We start from the raw sequence: 18,098 nt of genomic DNA, 5'->3' as shown, positions 1-18,098 counted from the left end.
GAGGCTCCAACATAAGTAAGGTTCTGAACTTAGGCTGCACTAATTCATCATTGCTATGTTCTCGTTTTTATGGCTTCAGAGGGGATGCTATAGCATCACCATCCGTGGTCATTTCCCTCTACTCATGTTACAAATTGCCAAAGCATTTAGATCCTACCTTCTTCACATCTTGGCAGTTGGTTTCTTCTTTTTATTCTCTTTGCTCCCACTTGCATGAACCTCGTGTCTAGGCAATTTTTGTGCTTGGGCTCATGCTATTCCTTTAATAAAATGTCTTTTCACACCATCTCTGCCTACTAACGTTTCAATTACACTACATTAATGGTTGATTTTCCCTGACCAAATCAGATCACTCATTTCATCATGAATAAAAATTACTGTTTTGTAGGATTATTCATTTTTTTGTTGTAGGATGCCTTCTCTTCCTACAGCAAGACAATTTTCCTCTAACTTAAGGTATGCCTTTAGCAAATCTGACACCGACATTTAACTTTCTAAGGCAAGATCTGCGAAGGGCCCACTGTAATGCCTAACTCTTTCTGTTGATATAGCAGCTGTTGTACCAAATCCAGCAATAAGAGCCTCATGGGGAAGTAGAACCCACATTTCCACAATCATGTAGGAAGTGTAAAGGGAAAATTGTTAATAGCCTCCCTAGTGTTTTATCTCTTGCTATGATGTCTTCCATGATTTCATCTTGTCTTAAGTAGTGAAATATCTTAATTCAGGTTTCAAATCATAAAATAAAAATAAGTGTGCTTTAGTCATCTTTTCCAAAGCCTGGTTTTATTATTGAGGTGTACAAATCTCTTTCATATGTAACCTAATAACATGACAGTATCAAAATTCATTTGTAAGCCAGGTAGTATTACCATGCATCTTGTTATAATTTTTTTCAAGCAAATTTTATTATGGTCACAGATTCTTTTTTTTTTTTTTTTTTGGCCATACCACACAGCATATGGGATTTTAGTTCCCCGTCCAGGGACGATCCTGTGCTCCCTGCTGTGGAAGCACAGCGTCTTAACCACTGAACCACCAGGGAAGTCCTATTGTAATAATGTTTTTAAAACAACTCCTTGTACAGAAATATCAAATGCTATATATATTGTTTTACACCTTTTTGCTTCAGTGCAAGATTGGCCTCTTTCCTTTTTGAGCAACTCACTAACTTCTTTAGTAAAGATGTTGTCTTTTTTTTTCAGCCAAATTACTACATATATCTTTGAGATTCTGAAACCTTTATGTGTGCAAAGATGAGAGGAGAAAGAAATTCAGTCTTATAGTATTCTCAAAATAGATATATTCTAATTCGGGTAATTAAATACTAGATCTAGAGCAACAGTATCTGAACAAAAGTTGTGCATACATCTTTGGGCACATAATGGTCTGCTTCACTGATGCTTGCTTTTCTAGTTTTTAACTTTACAACAGTGACTGAAATCAAGTTTACAGAACAGATCCCATATGAATTAATTAGTTTTGTCCCATTCTACATTAGCTTCCATTTATGAAGTGCCTACTCTAGGCCAGTCATCATGACACTCTTGTTCCACACTCATCTCAAAAACTACTAAATCTGGTTCCCGATCTATACTTCTTCTTTCTGTGAAAGGTACCACTCTCTGTCCCGTTGGCAAGCAAGATGCATAATTTTTGCTCCCTCTCTCACAACCCTTATTTCTGATTCACACCAAGTTCTACGAATTTTATTTTCTAAGTATATCTAGAGTCCCATGTCTCTTTTGCTTCACCACCATCCCTCTATTTCAAACTGAACTTATCTCCAACCCAAACCACCGAAAGAAGGCTAACTAGTTTCCCCTTTTTTTAATATATATATAGATTTATTTTATTTATTTATTTTTGGCTGCATTGGGTCTTCGTTCCTGTGCGTGGGCTTTCTCTAGTTGCGGAGACCGGGGGCTACTTTTCGTTGTGGTGGGCGGGCTTCTCATTGTGGTGGCTTCTCTTGTTGCACAGCACAGTCTCTAGGCACGCGGGCTTCAGTAGTTGTGGCTTGTGGGCTCTAGAGTGCAGGCTCAGTAGTTGTGCTGCACTGGCCTAGTTGCTCTGCGGCATGTGGGATCTTCCTGGACAAGGGCTTGAACCCGTGTCCCCTGCATTGGAAGGCGGATTCTTAACCACTGCACCACCAGGGAAGCCCCCTAACCAGTTTTCTTGCATTAACTCTGGGGTTCCCCTATTCCACTATCTACCCTGGTGTCTGTCTAAATTTTGCCTATTTTTAAGCAGAGTACTTTGTCTTCTTACTTATTTTCTCTTTTTTTCTTTTACTTATTTTTTTAACATCTTTATTGGAGTATAATTGCTTTACGTTGTTGTGTTAGTATCTGCTGTATAACAAAGTGAATCAGCTATGCATATACATATATCCCCATATCCCCTACCCCTTGCATCTTCCTCCCATGCTCTCTATCTCAGCCCTCTAGGTGGACACAAAGCACCAAGCTGATCTCCCTGTGCTCTGCAGCTCTTTCCCACTAGCTGTCTACTTTATATTTGGCACTGTATATATGTCCATGCCACTCTCTCACTTCGTCCCAGCTTACCCTTCCCCCTCTCTTTATTCTGCCCCTAGGTTCTTCAGAACATTTTTTTTTTTTTTTTTTAGATTCTATATGTATGTGCTGGCATATGGTATTTGTTTTTCTCTTTCTGACTTACTTCACTCTGTAAGACAGACTCTAGGTCCATCCACCTCACTACAAAAAAACTCAATTTCGTGTCTTTTTATGGCTGAGTAATATTCCACTGTACGTATGTGCCACATCTTCTTTATCCATTCATCTGTCGATGGACACTTAGGTTGCTTCCATGTCCTGGCTATTGTAAATACAGCTGAAATAAACATTGTGGTACATGACTCTTTTTAAATTATGGTTTTCTCAGGGTATATGCCCAGTAGTGGGATTGCTGGGTTGTACGGTAGCTCTATTTTTAGTTTTTTAAGGAACCTCCATACTGTTCTCCATAGTGGCTGTATCAATTTACATTTCCACCAACAGTGCAGGAGGGTTCCCTTTTCTCCACACTCTCTCCAGCATTTATTATTTCTAGAATTTTTGACGATGGCCATTCTGACTAGTGTGAGGTGACACCTCATTGTAGTTTTGATTTGCATTTCTCTGATAATTACTGATGTTGAGCATCCTTTCATGTGTTTGTTGGCAATCTGTATATCTTCTTTGGAGAAATGTCTATTTAGATCTTCTGCCCATTTTTGGATTAGGTTGTTTGTTTTATTTATATTCAGCTGCATGAGCTGCTTGTATATTTTGGAGATTAATCCTTTGTCAGTTGCTTCATTTGCAAATATTTTCTCCCATTCTGAGGGTTGTCTTTTCGTCTTGTTTATGGCTTCCTTTGCTGTGTAAAAGCTTTTAAGTTTCATTAGGTCCCATTTGTTTATTTTTGTTTTTATTTCCATTTCTCTAGGATGTGGGTCAAAACGTAGCTTGCTGTGATTTATATCATAGAATGTTCTGCCTATGTTTTCCTCTAAGAGTTTTATAGTGTCTGGTCTTACATTTAGGGCTTTAATCCATTTTGAATTTATTTTTGTGTATGGTGGTAGGGAATGCTCTAATTTCATTCTTTTACATGTACGTGTCCAGTTTTCCCAGCACCACTTACTGAAGAGGCTGTCTTTTCTCCATTGTATATTCTTGCCTCCTTTATCCATAAGATGGCCATAAGATGGCCATATGTACGTGGTTTTATCTCTGGGCTTTCTATCCTGTTCCATTCATCTATATTTCTGTTTTTGTGCCAGTACCATACTGTCTTGATTACTGTAGCTTTGTAGTATAGTCTGAAGTCAGAGAGCCTGATTCCTCCAGCTCCGTTATTCTTTCTCAAGATTACTTTGGCTGTTCGGGATCTTTTTTATTTCCATATAAAGTGTGAAATTTTTTGTTCTAGTTCTGTGAAAAATGCCATTAGAAGATTGATAAGGATTGCATTTAATCTGTAGACTGTTTTGGGTAGTATAGTCATTTTCACAATGTTGATTCTTCCAAAACAAGAACACGGTATATCTCTCCATCTGTTTGTATCATCTCTAATTTGTTTCAGCAGTGTCTTATAATTTTCTGCATGCAGGTCTTTTGTCTCCGTAGGTAGGTTTATTCCTAGGTATTTTATTCTTTTTGTTGCATGGTAAATGGGAGTGTTTCCTTCGTTTCTCTTTCAGATTTTTCATTTTTAGTGTATAGGAATGGAAGAGATTTCTGTGCATTATTTTGTATCCTGTTACTTTACCAAATTCATTGATTAGCTCTAGTAGTTTTCTGGTATCATCTTTAGGGTTCTCTATATATAGAGTCATGTCATCTGCAAACAGTGAGAGCTTTACTTCTACTTTTCCGATTTGGATTTCTTTTTCTTCTCTGATTGCTGTGGCTAAAACTTTCAAAACTATGTTGAGTTATAGTGGTGAGAGTGGGCAATCTTGTCTTGTTCCTGATCTTAGTGGAAATGGTTTCAGTTTTTCACCACTGAGAATGATGTTGGCTGTCCGTTTGTCAAATATGACCTTTATTGTGTTGAGTAAGTTCGCTCTATGCCTACTTTCTGGAGAGTTTTTAACATAAATGGGTGTTGAATTATGTTAAAAGCATTTTCTGCATCTATTGAGATGATCATATGGTTTTTCGTCTTCAATTTGTTAATATGGTGTATCACATTGAGTGATTTGCGTATACTGAAGAATCCTTGCATTCCTGGGATAAATCCCACTTGATCATGGTGTATGTTCTTTTAAGGTGCTGTTAGATTCTGTTTGCTAGTATTTTGTTGAGGATTTTTGCATCCATGTTCATCAGTGATATTGGCCTGTAGTTTTCTTTCTTTGTGACATCTTTGGTTTTGGTATCAGGGTGATGGTGGCCTCGTAGAATGAGTTTGGGTGTGTTCCTCCCTCTGGTATATTTTGGACTGGTTTGAGAAGGATAAGTGTTAGTTCTTCTCTAAATGTTTGATAGAATTAGCCTGTGAAGCCACCTGATCCTGGGCTTTTTTTATTGGAAGGTTTTTAATCACAGTTTCAACGTCAATGCTTATGATTGGTCTGTTTATATTTTCTATTTCTTCCTGGTTCAGTCTGGGAAGGTTGTGGTTTTCTAAAAATTTGTCCATTTCTTCCAGGTTGTCCATTTTATTGGCATATAGTTGCTTTTAGCAATCTCTCATGATCCTTTGTATTTCTGCAGTGTCAGTTGTTACTTCTTTTTCATTTCTATTGATTTGAGTCTTCTCCCTTTTTTTCTTGATGAGTCTGGCTAATGGTTTATCACTTTTGTTCATCTTCTCAAAGAACCAGCTTTTAGTTTTATTGATCTTTGCTATTGTATTCTTCATTTCTTTTTCATTTATTTCTGATTTGATCTTTATGATTTCTTTCCTTACGCTGACTGGGTTTTTGTTATTGTTGTTTTTGTTCTTCTTTCTCTAATTGCTTTAGGTGTAAGGTCAGGTTGTTTATCTGAGATATTTTTGTTTCTTGAGGTAGGATTGTATTGCTATAAACTTCCCCCTTAGAACAGTTTTTGCTACATCCCTTATGTTTTGGGCCATCTTGTTTTCATTGTCATTTGTTTCTAGGTATTTTTTTGATTTACTCTTTGATTTCTTCAGGGATCTCTTGGTTATTTAGTAGTTTAGCCTCCATTTGTTTGTATTTTTTACAATTTTTTTTCCCGTAATCGTTATCTAGTCTCATAGTGTGGTGGTCAGAAAAGATACTTGATATGATCTCAATTTTCTTAATTTACCAAGGCTTGATTTGTGACCTTAGATATGATCTATCCTAGAGAATGTTCCATGTGCACTTGAGAAGAAAGTGTATTCTGGTTTTTATTCGATGGAATGTCCTATAAGTATCAATTAGGTCCATCTTGCTTAATGTGTCATTTAAAGCTTGTGTTTCCTTATTTATTTTCATTTCGGTTGATCTGTCCATTGGTGAAAGTGGGGTGTTAAAGTCCCCTACTATTATTGTATTAATGTTGATTTCCCCTTTTATGATTTCTCCTTTTATAGCTGTTAGCATTTGCCTTATGTATTGAGGTGCTCCTATGTTGTGTGCATAAATATTTACAATTGTTATATCTTTTTCTTGGATTGATCCCTTGATCATTAGGTGGTGTCCTTCTTTGTCTCTTGTAATAGTCTTTATTTTAAAGTCTATTTTGTCTGATATGAGTATTGCTACTCCAGCTTTCTTTTGATTTCCATTTGCATGGAATATCTTTTTTCAACCCCTCACTTTCAGTCTGTATGTGTCCTTAGGTCTAAAGTGGGTCTCTTGTAGACAGCATAGGTACAGGTTTTGTTTTTGTGTCCATTCAGCCAGTCTATGTCTTTTGGTTGGAGCATTTAATCCATTTACATTTGAGGTAATTATAGATATGTAGGTTCTTATTATCATTTTCTTAATTGTTTTGGGTTTGTTTTTGTAGGTCTTTTCCTTCTCTTGTGTTTCCTGCCTAGAGAATTTCCTTTAGCATTTGTTGTAGAGCTGCTTTTGTGGTGCTGAATTCTCTTAGCTTTTGCTTGTCTGTAAAGGTTTTAATTTCTCCATCAAATCTGAATGAGATCCTTGCTGGGTAGAGTAATCTTGGTGTCAGATTTTCTCTTTCATCACTTTAAATATGTTCTGCCACTCCCTTCTGGCTTGCAGAGTTTCTGCTGAAAGATCAGCTGTTAACCTTATGAGGATTCCCTTGTATGTTATTTGTTGCTTTTCCCTTGCTGCTTTCAATATTTTTTCTTTCTATTTAATTTTTGATAGTTTGATTAATATGTGTCTTGTCATGTTTCTCCTTGGATTTATCCTGTATGGGACTCTCTGTGTTTCCTGGACTTGATTAACTATTTCCTTTCCATATTTGGGAAGTTTTCAACTATAATCTCTTCAAATATATTCTCAGTCCCTTTCTTTTTCTCTTCTTCTTCTGGCACCCCTATAATTTGAATGTTGGTGCATTTAATGTTGTCCCAGAGGTCTCTGAGACTGTCCTCAATTCTTTTCATTCTTTTTTCTTTATTCTGTTCTGCGGTAGTTATTTCCACTATTTTATCGTCCAGGTCACTTATCCATTCTTCTGTCTCAGTTATTCTGTTATTGATTCCTTCTAGAGAATTTTAAATTTCATATATTGTTTTGTTCATCATTGTTTATTTGCTCTTTAGTTTCTCTAGGTCCTTGTTAAACGTTTCTTGTATTTTCTCCATTCTATTTCCAAGATTTTGGATCATCTTTATTATCATTACTCTGAATTCTTTTTCAGATAGGCTGCCTATTTCCTCTTCATTTGTTTGGTCTGGTGGATTTTTGCCTTGCTCCTTCATCTGCTGTGTATTTCTTTGCCTTATCATTTTGCTTAACTTACTGTGTTTGGGGTCTCCTTTTTGCAGCCTGCAGGTTTGCAGTTCCTGTTGTTTTTGGTGTCTGCCCCCAGTGTGTAAGGTTGATTCAGTGAGTTGTGTAGGCTTCCTGGTGGAGGGGACTGGTGCCTGTGTTCTGGTGGATGAGGCTGGATCTTGTCTTTTTGTTGGGCAGAACCGCATCTGGTGGTACATTTTGGGGTGTCTGTGAACTTATGATGATTTTAGGCAGCTTCTCTGCTAATCGGTGGGGTTGTGTTCCTGTCTTGCTAATCATTTGGCATGGAGTGTCCAGCACTGACCTTGCTGGTCATTAAGTGGAGCTGGGTCTTAATGTTGAGATGGTGATCTCTGGGAGAGCTCTCACTGATTGATAATATGTGGTGCCGGGATGTCTCTGGTGGTCCAATGTCCTGAACTCAGCTCTCCCACCTCAGAGTCTCAGGCCTGACACCCGGCCAGAACACCAAGTCCCTGTCAGCCACATGGCCAGGTACGTGGGGAATTTCTTTTCTTTTCTTTTTTTTTTTTGTGGTATGCGGGCCTCTCACTGTTGTGGCCTCTACCGTTGCAGAGCACAGGCTCCAGACGCGCAGGCTCAGCAGCCATGGCTCATTCACCCTAGAGGCAACTATTTTTTAAAATTTCTTTCATCATAGATTAGTTTTGCCTGTTCTAGAACTTTGCATGAGTGGAGTCATAGTGTATACTCTTTCATGTCTGGCTTCTTTTCCTCAGCCTAATGTCTTTAAGATATATCATATTGCTATATTTATCAGTCACTTATTCCTTTTTATTATAGATGAGTACTATTCCATTACATGAATATACCACAACATATTTTATCAGTTCTTTTTTTTTTTTTTTTGCGGTACCCGGGCCTCTCACTGTTGTGGCCTCTCCCCTTGCAGAGCACAGGCTCCGGACGCGCAGGCTCAGCGGCCATGGCTCACGGGCCTAGCTGCTCCGCGGCATGTGGGATCTTCCCGGACCGGGGCACGAACCCATGTTTCCTACATCGGCAGGTGGACTCTCAACCACTGTGCCACCAGAGAAGCCCAGGTGACCTGACTTTTAAATAAGCAGAGAAGTTAATAAAGCATACTGTCTTCTATGTAAATTGATGACAAACATGTTTCATTGGAACAATAACAAAAATGATTGATTGATATTAGATCAGCAATGGTGGCTATTATTTTAGAATTAACCTGGAAAGTTTCTTTCATTGGATTGGAACCTGTACATAAATATGCCTCTATTCTAGACCTTTTTGATACTGTTTCTTTTTATATGTTAAATATTAAACATACAAAACTTAGAAAGAGAATGCTTTAGTGAAGAATAAAGAAGCCAAGGACAAGTTGTAGATTTACAATGAAATGCAGCTTTCCCATTACAAGGCAAATATTTCATTTCCAAAGGTTAAATTGGTTAATACTTAAAAGAAAAAATTTCACTGGAAGAAAAATAATCTAATCCAAACTGTTCTCTGGCACTGTGTCTATTGTGCTTTCATTTGATTATCTGTGAATACATTTTCATGCACTTTAATTCTTCACCACCCTGTATTGTATAATTCTCCTAAAACAAATTTTTACACATCTAAAAACTCCACTAGCTCAATGATTCTGCCTTTCACAGTATCTCTTTTACTAACACTTATTCTTATCTTAAAATAGATTAATGTTTGTAGATGTGTCTTTATTGAATGATTATGCTACTAGGATTTATTGGGGGCTTGGTCATTTATGATCCTGGTCTTATTCCATTTTATCTTATACAGTATCTATTATCTCTTAAACTAATGGCTGGGCAGAAAATGCTATAAAGGGTCAGTGTTTCTCTTGTCTTCACTATTCTTTTGGTATTTCTTCAAGTCTTTTGGTACTAACATGGATATGAGTTCCTACTTCCCACCAAGATTGTTCCAGGCTCAACTTAATTTTTTTTGAGGCATACAAATAATCATGCAATTTGGGGGAAAAGACTAAAAGCTGTTAGTTTTTTAGGTAACATAGGTAGGTAGTATTCAAGTAATTATCAATTGTCATTTCTAAGAGTTTCCTAAGGAAAAAAGACCACAAATGCCTTGAGTCTTGAAGGAACTATAGAATCTGGGCTGCTAGAGAGTTGAATATTTCCCAAGAGAAGAAAATTATATTGTATACGTTCACTCAATAAATAAAAACTTGAATCCTTGGGTGTCAAGATCTGGTCTAAGACCTGGGGAACTAGATTGTACCTTGAAAAATATGCCCAGTCAAAGGAACATGAGTGGATACCTTTTCTAATTCTTACTAAGACTTCTCGGTGCTAAAAGAGGGTTTGATTAAAGCTGACATGGCCCTGCCCTCAAGGAGCTTGGAGTAGAGGAGCCAGACATTTAACAAATAAGTTAGTAAAACAATGTAAAGTTATAAACTGTGGAAACTGCTATGCAGGAAATAAGCAGGCTGCTAAGAAAGAATGACAAAAACAAATGAAGGTTTTTTTAATCAAGATTCCTGGTCACCTCTCTGATACAGTGATATTGAATCTGAGACCTGATGGATGAAATGGGTGTGACAATATGGAAACAGGGGCATGGGGTGGGCAGTTCAGGCAGAGGAAACAGCCTGCACAAAGGTCCTCAAGCTGCAAAAACCTCAAAAAAAAAAAAAATCCTGAAAGAAGAGCAGAATGACTTCAGTTTCTATTGAGTTAGTCCAAAAGTAGCACTAAAAATGTGTTTTTGGCTGAGCCGTAAAGTATTTACGCTCTTCCATTTTAACGCCAACTCTTCCAACTTCTTTCTGTTAATTCCTTGATTACAGGTTGCTCCTAACTTGGAAGCGGTTGGAAGCAAGGTGTTTTGTGAGTCAGGGCATAGGTCCACTAATTCTGTCTTGGCCCAGAATGCAAAGCCTACCACTCTCTCCTGGAACAAGGCAAACTCAAGCATAGCAGGACCCTGGTTTGACAGCCTAGCCTTGAATATCCTGCAGGCCCACAAAGTCTGGGCTGACCTGTAGTTCCAACATTAGGGGTCTAATTTGCATGAGAGACTCAGGCCCTTGAGAATGACCTTCCCTGCTCATGGTAGAGAGGGTTGAGGAGTTCGGCCCATAGATGTCAGAAGGGAAGGGCAATTCAAAGTATAGCAAAGCAGGTGATACTAACATTGTCCTCCAATCGGTTTCCATTGGAGACTATGCCTGGGGAGAGGCCTGGGAGGGGAGATGGTTAAAATAAAAGGCCTGGAGCACAAAATCAATTTAAGATATGAATGAGAGTCACAGGAAAGGTAAAGGCCCCCATCGTTCTTTGCCATTTAAGGTCATTGGAGCACAAAACAGAGGGTGGTATATCATCATAGCCATTCAGATTAGAGGCAACTACAAGTGAATGACAACGACAGGAGATTGATAAGCACCCATAATGTGTGAGGCACTGTTTCAGGCTCTGGGTGCAAAACACACACAGCCTCTGCCCTCACAAAGCAGATGAGAGTCATTGATCAATAATTTTGCCAATCCATAGATATAAACTGTGAAAAGGGCTATAAAAGAACTATATAAGATGTCAGACAGTCCTATTAGTTGTGGCCTTGGGCATGTATGTCTATGAACCACAATTTCTTTATTCATTTTGTTGTTCTCTTGTAGTGATTGAATAAGTTAATGTATGTAAACCACCTGACATGTACTTTGTCCGTAATAGGCCAAATCAATGGAACCTATTAATACTATTTGGCAAAAATGTAAGTCTGCAATTATGCAGGTTGTGGCTGATCTAGAGAAATGTTCTTTCGTCCCCTGTTACTTTGGTCCTATTTTGACTCCTAGTCATTTTTCCAGGCAGGAAATATAGACTGCATAGGTATTAAGGGATTCAGTGATTATCTCAAATTTCCCTTTACATACCTCCACAGTTCCCCTACCACTGAGAACTGGGAAATGGGTGCACATCCGGATCTGCGGACAACTCAAGGTATTTCAAGGTAACAAATTAAAATTTGATAATGGTTGTGTCTCCAACAAATGGCCCCTTAGCAAGTCACATACACACTTCCTGAAAGTATCTGCAGTTACAAAACTAAGCTTACTGGAACAAGGCATTAAAAAAATATTTAAACTGAATACTGAAGAGCTTTTAAGCAGATATAATATGAGGTTTTACCACATATATTATGGGAAATTGTCGACACTTTTTTGTCTGTCTTATGGGAACTCCTCTGACATCCTATCATGCCTGTCTCTTTTCATTAAACAAATGAAATAAACTCTATACCTGAATAAATGTGCATCATACTTTAAACAGATATAGTTGCACTGACCTAGCTGTAAAGTTCTCTTCAAAGTATAAATCACAAAAAGTAGAATGTGAGTATAATGTATTAATCGCAACACACTGGATGTGAGAATACCTCCAGTTTCTAGAAACCAAATCAAAGACTGAAGGCACATTGTCACAGAACAGTTTTATGTGAGAATCAAGCCAGCTAACTAGCTAGTTTAGAAGAAGAGCATGGCCGTAGGCATAAATACTACCAGTACAGTTCCTGGCATGCAGTAGGTAATCTTTTCATGGCGCTCCATTATTTCTGATACTCTGATCACGGATCCAAATGTCTACACTGATTTTACATATGTAGATAGCTTTGTTGAAGTATCCGTCCTTATATCCCTGGATTTTCCAGATAAATAAAACATTCTCTTTGAAATGGATTTTTTTTGAAGGAAGGATTTTTTAAATGTAGAAGCATATCCTATTTTTCCTTAAATATAGTAGCTTGAACATTATTTGAAACTTTCTTCATAAATCAGGGCCATTTTTATGAACATGCTCTGAACTGCACAACACTTCTTGGAGACCATTGATTTTTCTCATCTGTACTCTACCCAAAAACTCTGGAAATCTCCTTTTAATGCAAAATGTTTATTTCTTAATCAACCAGTATATTTTTATATGTAAACATGCCAGTTTGGTTTTCATATTTTTTACTCAGAAGACTATATTTATGCCTATTCATATACAAAATGTGGCTAGAAGGAAAAAAATTGAGTTGATAATGAAGCATTGGCTAAGATGAGATATCACATCACCAAATACTGTCTACAACATTAGAGGAGAAAAATGCCTGTCTTACTATTGAGTATATACCCAAGGAACAATATCTTTCCTCTACCCACTTCTATTTGGTTATTAATAATCTCATTCATTTACTAATTTCCAGTGTTTGACCATTTAGGAATGTTCATTAGAAAGAAAATTTATCCAGTTCATAGGAAGTCCTTGAAGGCCTGGCGCCATATTTGAGCCAATAAATAAACAAATCAGTGTAGCCAGCAAACACCAAATTTTATCAACCTACAGATTTTTTTTTACCAACTCCCCAGCCCCTCAAGCGACACAGGCAATTCTTTTCTAGTGACCTGAAAGAGGAAAGACAGAAAAAGACAGAAAACAACAAACAACATAACAAATTAAAAACTCTGCTCTACAGCAAATTGGCCTCAAGCACACAAGTGAATCGTTCACAGAACTACCCCTGGTTTTGTTTTTCTTTTGGTTTCATTTTGTATTTATATCTTTAATAAATATCCCTGCAAAAATTGTGCAGGCTTTTTTCTACTTCAGAAGTCTTTGGTTACCCAGGGCATCGGCACAAAATACGAGTATTTCGTTTTCACTCATGTTGAGTGGCAGCCGAACTTTTCGTAAAAGCTACACTCTGCAGAACGATTGCAGAAAATAATTACCAGGTCAAGCGGACCCTTTATCCTCAGTAGCCATCTATCCAAAGTCCCACTGAAAGATCTACAAATCTTTAACCTTTCTTCTAAAAAGTCCCGTTTGGATGCAAACCTCCTTAAAGCTCACTATGAAGGGCCAATTCTAAAAGGCCTTCCAGTTACGAAGTGAATGAGGCAAATTATGACCCTGAAGCTTATATTTCTCTGTTAGATATTATCTCATAACCTTACATAAAGTCTGATTTATACAAATTGGCTCACTTTCTGAGCATTTGCTTTTATTTTAAATACAGTTTTTCAGTCAAACTTCACTTTCGGTGGAAACATATTTTTGATAGCCGGGGTTGAAAATAAAATTCCATTATTTAAGTGGCAGAGTTGGTAAGTTGAGTCCACGAGGCCTGTGGCAGTAACTTACTCTGTTTGTGGTTTCGACTTTGTTAGACTCTGTGGAGCCATGAATCTATCTTGTCCTTAAAAAACTGAAAGAGTGGGCTTTTAAAATGAATGTAATGCTGAATTTATGTGCCCCAGGAGCAGCATATCAAGGCCTCTGGACTGATTAAACCCAGATGTTGGTAACAATGTTAGTGTTATGGACCAACTGCAGGTGTGGGAATAGATCCCCTTCCCTGGGACCCTCAGCAATCAGACCAGTGGTTTCTTCTGGCTCTCAGTTTGGAGTTTTCAATTAACACTACAATGGTATTGTTGTTCTCCAGCATTAGATCATATGTCATGTAAATGAAGTTGAATATACAGTTCAACTTGACAAGGTGATTTAGGCCAAGGATACATGTGTTCAGTATTATAACTTGATTGAGGTTAAACAATAATAATAAAAAAGGCCTGACATGCTATAAAGTTTTTATTATTTGGCTTATCAGTAGATTTTCACATTATGCTTTCATAAAACAGAATGTCATTTATAGTAGGGCAAGACGCTTATGAAAAGAGAGATACAAACCTACTTATAAATGACTGAAATGATTAATTCCAGATTGGATGCTTTCCTATAGTTAGTATGGCAACTGGAAGTTCTCTCTATGCTTTTTTATTTGCTTGCTTCCATTTTCCAAAATTCTGTCTTAGTTCTTTATCTTCTCCTTTAACGTGAGTGATCAGAGCCTACATAATCACCCCCACTGGTGAGAGCAGCCGTAGTGTTTGAGCTGAGATCGTTCTGAGATATTCTTGACTTAAAGTAATGACCAGGACCATATTCCACTCTCCTATGGGTGTCATGATGCTCAGGAGAGAAGCCTGACTCACTAAAACATACCTCGACAGCTGTCATCTCTTTGAGTTAGACTGTAAGCTTCTCAGGGCAGGAACCTTACCTGTTATGTGTTTACAGGTGCCACAGACACTGATCAGCCATGAATAAATACCAATAAAAACAACTTCGCTCGTCCATTTTGTACTTCATACTCGTAGAGCATTTACAACTCTCATTAATGTTGATGGACCATGCACAGTACAGAACTCTTCCGTTCTACTTATGCCTTCATTTGCTGCAGTAATCTCTAAGAGACCAGACCATGTCATAAGTCAAAGTCAGCTCAATAAAATGCGCTTTGGCGGGCTGGCACCTAGGAAAATCTTTATGACCTATGAATGTGTGCATCACAAATGTAAAGAAAGAGAAAGCTTATTTTTTCAGAGAGAGTTAATAAGCTCATGGATTAAATTTTTCACAACCCAACACTATCATAACTCAGAAGTAACTTCTTTCAATGAATGATAAATAACTGGGAAAATGAAGTTAGTCCTGAGAGTGACACAACCTCTCCGTTAAGAGCAGAAAGAAATGATGGCATTCCACTCTCTTTTTGTTACCACCCATATATGTGTGTGTGTAGTATTTCCTCTTTAAATGTACAAGTCGTTCATTATAGCTAGAAACATTGATTCCTGGCATAATTATGAATACTTTGGCAAGTTCCTAGTGAGTCTCAATTTACCTATCTGCAATATAAACATAATGTGAGATGGAAGGAGTGAGAACAAACTCAAGTATTTGTGGATGAATTGTTTCCAGACACTACATTGTATACCAATAATTTGGTATACTGGTTCATTCAGTCATTTATTCAGCAAACATTGAACATCTATAATGAGCAAGGCATGGTATGGGGGACTTAGATACAAAGATGAATAATACACAGTCCTTTCCTCAAGAGAAGACAGGTATATAACCTAAGTGCCATAAAGCAATTCCATAAGAGCAATGACGGAGATACGTAGAAAAACACATCAACAGCAAAATTAAGAAACGAAATTCAACACCTATGAGTGTATAATTTTTAAGGTTGCCCTATTTGTTCTTAATACAAAGGAAACTGTAAACAATAGCATTTACAATGTGGAAAAGTGTGATTTGAGTAATGCTGTCAGAGCCACTGTCAGCACTGAGCAAAACGAGTGCAAATATGTGACATGAAAATTGACGATGTTAGGCCACTGACATAAAATAAATTCTAATTCCTTATTCTTCCAGGATATCCTAGTTATATTTACCATTAATTTTCTAATTTAATTTTTAATCTAGATTTTCCTCTTTATCTAGCTTTTCCTAGGGCCCTATCAAATGTTTATAATCTATGGAACACTACATAACTGTCCCCATGTGCAATGATAAAATGCAGTGCATTGATTTTTCTGCCAAGTAGGTGGAAGAGTTATTAATATGGTTCTTCTATATTGTATGAGCCCCACATTACAGTAATGTACTATTCCCCCCCTTCTGATGGTGTCCAAAAGCATGAAGTAAATGAAAAGTAATGATGCTAGTGACTGAAATTACCATAAGAAAAATAATTCATTGTGTCACTTAAACTTCCAGGACTGTTTCTGGAAGGTAACACACTTACTGTAGTGGAAAGTGGAAGCATAGCAAGTAAACATTTCTGTTATGAAGAAATCAAAGGGAAAATCGCTTTAGGATAGTCACTATTATTTTCAAATCACTTTCAAAACTAACAGTAGGCAATCATTTTTTCTCTGAAAAACACCAAAATGAAACTAAGAATTACTTGTTGCCTGGGTTTAGCAACATTTCACACAAATTATTCCAAGATCAGTCACGGCTATTATACTACATCAATCATGTAAAAGGAGGTATTATTCATCCTATATCACAGATGAGAAAACTGAGGCCAAAATAGCCATGCAACTCATCTGTCGTCATATGGATCTTAAATTGACTAAGAAAGCAATCATAATGCCTAATTGAACTTTTAATTCCCTGTTGCAAACGCCTAGTGAGCCCTCTTAGCGTAAGCCTTTATGTTAGGTATAGAGTCAGACACAAAGGGAATAAATTGTCTATTTTAAGAAGCTCACAAATAAATTACTCTGGACGTCTGCATGTTAATAAGATTGGGAGACTCTAATAAGATGTGCAACAAGGAAGCATTTTTTCCTTAGGCTTTCTGTTCTGTGCTTTCTACCAAACGCTATACCTAAGGATTACCCAAGTGTTACCTATACTGCCTCAAGCACTTTTCCTGAACGTAAGAATCTTCGGTCCAGATGTGAATGGTTCTAACCCTGAGCTGGTGTCGCCCACCCACCGTTAAGGGAGGACTCTTGTTCATAACCACAGCACATCAAGTTTTAGAAAAGCAAGTGAGCAATTTGGTTCTTGATTATCATGAACAGAAATTTTAGGTCCATGGTAGAATCCAAATACAAAGTCCTTTTGCCTTATTTGGGATATAAAAGGACAAGCCATTCTATAATCTATGCATATCAAAAAGAGCAAGCAAATAAACACAACTTATTTAAAGGTATTAGCAGATATTATTTATCCTCCCCAGAATATACGTGGAAAAGGCACTGACGATAGCACAATCACACTGTATTATTAGTTGCATCTGCTTCTATAAAAAGGGAAAATCACTTCATGGTTGTGTCAAGTCTTAGGCATCATTGGCAGCTATCTTGAGGATCCCTCAAGAGAGAAAAAAATGTATTCTTAAAGCTCAAACATTGACCCATGTCTCTGCTTGCTGATGAGGGCATCATATTTCATATCATTATTGAAAAAATTCTGTATGCTCTACATTTACCTTCCTAGAAAGTGATAGGTAAGGAAAGGAAGAAGATTGAACTGTCAAAGTATCTGTGGCTCTTCTGTCCCAATAAGTGAAGCATGAAGTGGATGGACCACCTGCTGCCATGTAGAACACATCCATATAGCTTTGGATATGCAAAAAAGAGGTGTTAAAAAAATTAAAGTGTGGGGCTTAGAGTAATTTAGAAATAAGTAGATTGGGCACAGAAACATTAGGCTTCTACCAAAGATGATCTACAGAGAGATCATTTTCACAGCCATAGATCATGAGAAGGAACTTTCCAGCTCTTTCATATTTAGGATCAGGTTTGCACAATAAGGTCTGCACAAACCTGGAAAGAATCCAACCTTAAGGTTATTGAAGTTTAGTGTAGATCTTTGAGGACTTCTTGTATGTACATGTATATCTGTGCATGTATCTAAAATTATAAATTCTATAAATTGTAAATTTATAGAAACACATACAAGAAATGTAAACAGTGAGACCGCAGGAAGTGAAAATAAGCAATTGTGTTGGAGGGAGTAAAACATTCTGCCCTATTTGAATTTTTGATAAGCATATTATATTTATACATATTTTTCAGCTTGATTGAGATATAACTGAGAAATAAAATTTTAAGGTATTATAGTGTACAATGCGATGATTTAATATTGTGGAAAGATTTCCCACCATTGGGTTAATGAATGCATGCATCACCTCAACTATTTCTTTTTTTGTGTGTGTGAGAGCACTTCAAGTTCTACTGTCTTAGCAAATTTCAGTTATACAATATAGAGTTATCAATCACAGTCATTATGTCACACATTAGATCCTCAGACCTTATTCATCTTATAAACTTAAAGTTTGCCCCTTTTTACCAAGATCTCCCTATCTC

Source organism: Delphinus delphis, chromosome 11, assembly GCF_949987515.2.
Source record: "Delphinus delphis chromosome 11, mDelDel1.2, whole genome shotgun sequence".
Classification (NCBI taxonomy): Eukaryota; Metazoa; Chordata; class Mammalia; order Artiodactyla; family Delphinidae; genus Delphinus; species Delphinus delphis.
Note: the sequence above shows the minus strand (reverse complement) of the source record.